Below are 6000 nucleotides of genomic sequence, written 5' to 3' on the forward strand. Positions count from 1 at the left end.
GGGGTTGAAGGTGTTTTAGTTTTTAGAGCACCTTTGAGAACAAAAGTAGTTTAATCAAGGTAAGTGAAACTAATCTTAATCTTTGCATGCTTGAATTCCATTTTTTTGATTTGGTTGTTTAGTTCTTTATGTGTTGATGGTCAAATTAGTATATTTGTTCAGATTGATCTTGGCTGAATTAGGTGAGAAATTATATGATAATGTGAAATTGTGTTGATTGATATAAGGATATATGATATGAATTTGGGGTTTATCCATAGCAGGGTATCCTTAGTTCAAATGGGTCATTTTTATCAAATTGGTGTTGTTTATGACTTGTTCGTTGAAGGAAAACTCCCATTTGAGCTAAAGATACCACTGATTATGTAGATTTATGTGTCTGCGTTATTAAGACTCGTTAGACGAGTCAACCTCTCGCTAAGCGAGTGCAAAAATTGATTTATGGTAGAGAGGGTAGGGAGGCTTTCTCGCTGAGCGAGTAATCTTCTCGCTAGGCAAGTTGGGTTTTCTTCCTTTGAATCATCTAAAAAAATTAGGATTTCGCTTCATTAACCGTTGAATTGAGCTAAAATTTTGACAGCTGGTTCTTGACACATGAATCTTCACTTTGACGTTGGGATCTTTGGTTTGAAGTTTGTTGTTAGAAAAGGCAGTCACTTAAGATTGTTCTATTTTAAGTTTATCTTTTTGTGAAGAGTATTTTTACTTGATGCGTTGGTGGGTTGTTATGCACTTATTTGTTATTTTGGTTTGATCTTGGAATAAAAAAAAGTATATTATGAATGATAGATGTGTGTGTCTTGAAATGTAAAGTGTAAAGCATGATAATGTGATAATATATATATATATATATATATATATATATATATATATATATATATATTGTGGATATGTGACATGAATGTGAAGGAATTGTTGAGAAGATTATATTCTACAGAACTGTAATGCTATCATGAGTATGAAAGTGGAGGCATGGAATGGAACAACGGAAATTATTGAATTTTTTGGTTGTTTGAGGGTTGTGCTTCTAAGGAAGAAATGCAAACCCTTGCTAGTGTTATGAATTGACTACAGATATGTGTTGGTTATAAGTTATCCTATACTCTACGAAGCTTACAAACTCACAGAGTGTTGTAGTCTAGGTGGAGAGAGTTGAAGGAGGTTTTTATGGAGGGATTAGGGGTGAGACTTCTCGTCTGGCGATGTCATAAGTTAACTTAACCTGTTAAGGGAAATTTGATTGGTTTGTTAGGCCAAGTGGAGTCAGAGTTGTTTGTGCAATCCAATAAGAGATTTTATGACAGGTGCAAGACTTCTTGTGTCAAAGTCAATACATAAATCTGGATATTGAGTCTCGAATGCATGTGTTTATGGTTCATTTATTAAATCTTATTTGTTGAGCTGAATGCATGACTAGTTTAAATGTTTGCAGGTTATTTGCTCAGGGTGTGATATTGATTCTAGAATGTTCAAAATTATAATTAATTGTACCTTTTTCTTTTGATTTTGAATTAGATAGAAACTAACTTCTTTAGATAAACTTTGAATAAAAGGACTCTTTTTACATCTTGGATATATTTAATAATGTCTCATGTTTGTTTGGTCACTTTTGCTTAATATCTATGATGCATGTAACCTATGAATAGAATTTCTCTCTATTTTTAGGGTGTTACAATTTTGATAAAAAATAAAAAAGAGAAACTTTTATAAATATTTATATAGAAGTTATAAAAATTATGAATACAAAATATTATTTTAAAAAAGAATGGTTTTGTAGATGTGCATGTTATAATTACATATAATTTACTTTTTGTTATTATTATAAGCATACAATAAAAATACATTTAATATGATTATATATATATATATATATATATATATATATATATATATATATATATTTAATATAAAAATGATAAAATCAATATGTATTAGTTATTCTTTAACCACGTATTCTTTTTTTTTATTGTTATAGTTTTTTAATGGGGATGTGTGATGTATTTATTGTTGAACTATTTCTTCAAAAGCGTTACTTATCGCAATTAATTCATTCTATTTATATTAAAGGGTCTAATAATAACAAAAACTAACAAGTTTGTATTCATATGCAACTAATATTAAATGGTTTAAATGGAAATTTATATTCAACATTTAGTGAAAGCGTGTGGGACCTTCAGTTTTAAGATTATACATCCAAAGGTGACTTTTTAAAGATACATTTTGGTATAATTACTGATATAATATCCAGTTTGAGATTTTGGTATAATTACTCATATAGTATCTAGTTTGAGACTAGTGTGTCAAATAGGTACCCGGTTTAAAAAAGTGTCAACTGCGTCCCCAAATTAGTTTATGTGCATCAATTGAGTCCATTTATGTTGACGTCGTTATAAAGGTTAACGTTGACTGATACTGGTTGGTCTGTGAATTAAATTTCGTACACGTGGAGAATTTATACTAATGACGTGGATATAGGATATGTTGGCTAGTAACGAAAAATTAAAATACAAATGCACGAGCAGAAGAAAAATAAAATTGGGGAAAGTTGTCGAAGTGGAGATGAAGTGGAGGAAGAACTATCGCGATCAATGGTTTTGCGGGGACTAGGATCTGAAATCGAAGTTCGAAGGCGACATTGAGAGCGACTTGCGAGCCATCGTTCACGAAAGGTTGGTATTCGCTTTGTTTGTGATTTACTGATTAGGGTTTTGATGTTAGGGTTTTATGGTAGAGGTTAAATTTTGAATTGGTGTTGATTTATGTGTTTAGGCGCGCTGTATTTTATGTTTTTGTAGTTTCAATGTTTTGTTTTTTGTAATGTTTGAGTTAGTATTACTTTATTGGTAATTCCCCCATTATATGTAGAGGTGTCAATTTGGCCCAGCCCACAGGGTTTGGTCCTGACCCATATGGGCTAGGGCCAAAAAAGCCCACATTGAAAAAAAAGCCCCCAACAAAAAAGCCCACAAGGCCAAAAACCCTACAAAAGCCCTGTGGGCCAGGGCCAACCCATGGGCTTTCATCTTCCACATGAAAAATATATTATTTTTAAAATATATTACTATTTGTGGGATAGGCCTAACGAATCGGACAAGCACGATGATCTGAATAGGTCGAACGACCCGAACCTGCCTAACGATCTCGACAAGAACGACGACTAGAAAGAGCTCGATGATCCAAACAGGCCCAACGACCCGAACGGGCCCGACAACCCTGACAACAGGAACGGACCCGATAACCAGGACAAACCCAACAACACCGATGGGCCCAACGACATGGATGGGACCGACTTGATCTTTGACTTTTGTTTAATGTAGTATTATTTGGGGAGCTAACCCACCTTAGCCCTAGCCCTAACCCACTAGAAAGGGGGCTTTGGGGGCTGGGGCTTTTTTTTGGCCCCCTCGTTTGGGGGCCCCCTAAAATGGGGCTTTATGAAGAGTGGGCCAGGGCTGGCCCATGGGCTAGGGGCCAAATTGACACCTCTAATTTATATGTGACAGTGACGGTGTTGACGATGTTGTGTGGTCCCTCTTTCTTAATTGTTGTTGGTGTCTTGGTGGTATGGAATGTAAATTGTGGGTTATTGTTTGGGTTTTTTTATATTTGGCAGGGATATAGAGTTAGGCATATAATAGTTGACATGGACGATGAAAATTTTGAAGTGGTATTTCACCATGGGGGAAGAATTGTCAATGATGGGTCATTGAAATACGTGGGAGATATTAGTACTTTATTTTGTGACCCTAACAGATGGAGTTTCTTTAAGATAATGTCTATTTTGAGGGAGATGGGGTATATGAATGTGAAGAAATTATGGTATTCAGTAGGTGGGGGTTCTGTGTTGGAAGGAAGGTTGGAGTTGCTAAGTGATGATAGATGTGTATGTCATATGGTGAACATAGCCACTCTGAATGGTCAAGTGCACCTTTATGTGGTACACTTTGTTTGTGAACCTCAAGTAGTTCATATGATAGAGGACCAACCTGTTGTGGAGGGGGATGGTCAGCAAGAAGCAGTTGTGGGGGCTGAGAATGGGGGAAATGATAATGTGGATGGGGATGTTGAGGAAGAAGTGGTTGTTGAGATTGAAAATGAATCACCCAATAATGTGGATGGGGTTACTGGGGAAGAGGTTGTTGTTGAGGTTGATATAGAGGCACATGATAATGTGAATGGTGTAGTTAATGAACAAGTTTCTGTTCAGGGTGAGGAGGACTTAGTTGATAATGGTGAGGCATACGAAGACCCTGGTGTTGAGTGTGAGATTGAGGCTGAACATGTTGTTGGGGATGGTGAGGAGGAAGTTGGTGGAGAATACCCTGTTGTTGAATGCGAGGTTGAGGCTGAAGACATTGTTGGGGATGGTGAGGAGGAACTTGGTGGAGAGACAGACAACGACGAGGATGATGAGTATGAGGTGAGTAGTTGGACTGAGTCTGAAGGTGATGTCATGAATGAGGATGAATTATATGATGTCATGATTGATAGAGATGATATGGAGAACGGACTATATGAGGTTAGAATTGGAGGCCATCAAGTGCTTGGGCCAAATGGGAGTACTCGAACAAAGTCACAAGATACAAATGTGTATGTCAAAGGGATTTATGATAATGAGTGGGAGTCTGAAACATTAGATAGTGATGACTATAATGATACAATAGATGACGATAAAGACAACTATGGTCACTTTGGGATTTTGCAATGCCTAAAGTATGGAGGACTACAAGTGGGAAGTTGGAACCTATTTTGCTGAAAAGGAAGAATTTACGGAGGCAATAAGAACTTATAGTGTGCATAGTGGTAAGAAACTTAAAATATTTAGAAATGACAAAAGAAGAATTTGTGTGAAGTGTTTGGGTGGCAAAGGTAAGATGCATTATTGTTTTAAGAAATGAAATTAATATAAAACTTATATAAAAAGATAATGAGTAATTTGTGGTATATTAATTAGTTAAAAATATAAATTATTTAAATTGTGTTGTCTTGTTAAAATGCGTGTATAGTTACTTTTAAGGTTGAATAAATTCTTTTAATTTTGAAATATAATTAGGAGTAAAATATAAATATAATATATATATATATATATATATATATATATATATATAAAATTATATTGTTGAAATAAATTCGTGGTTTGGTGATGTGTTCTTCTTATGTTTGTTTTTAATATATGAGTATTGGTTAATCTATTATCTATTATATATTAAGAAAAGAAGATATTACCAAAATTACTACATTATCCATTTTCTTTTATTGACACATGTCATAAAAGTTAGTGTTTTTGTCATTTTAAAACTCTAGTACAAAAAGACTCGGGTTCAAATCCTACAAAAGTCAATTTATTTTTATTTTTTCATTATTTATGATTTCAATTATAATATTAATTATAAATAATATTATTATTTGTAATATTTTTATAAGTATTAGTATTTGTAATTATTAATAATATTATTATTATAAATATTATTTATAGTGATAGTAGTAAAATTATAACAAATATTAGTATAATAATAATAATAATAGTAATTATTATTATTATTATTATTATTATTATTATATGTTACTATTATATATTATTATTATTAGTATTATTAACGTTATTAGTAGTAAAGTTATTACTCTTATTTGTAATATATATATATATATATATATATATAATATTATTACTATTATATATTTTTGTTAGTAATTAGTGATAAATTATATTTTTGTCTTAAACTTAAAAAAAAAGGTATATTGATATATATATATATATATATATATATATATATATATATATATATATATATATATATATATATATATATATATATATATATATCATTATTGATGTATATATATTAAAAAAAAGTTTAAAATTTCACTCCAACATTTCATTGTTGATGTTCATACTCATTAAAATTTGAAGGATTTGTCGACAATTATTGAATTATGTCAATCTTTGACAAAAACAAACAAATTAAAGATATTTTACTTGATTGGTTGTCTAATTCATTT

Source organism: Vigna unguiculata, chromosome 5 (genome assembly GCF_004118075.2).
Source record: "Vigna unguiculata cultivar IT97K-499-35 chromosome 5, ASM411807v1, whole genome shotgun sequence".
In the NCBI taxonomy this organism is placed as follows: Eukaryota; Viridiplantae; Streptophyta; class Magnoliopsida; order Fabales; family Fabaceae; genus Vigna; species Vigna unguiculata.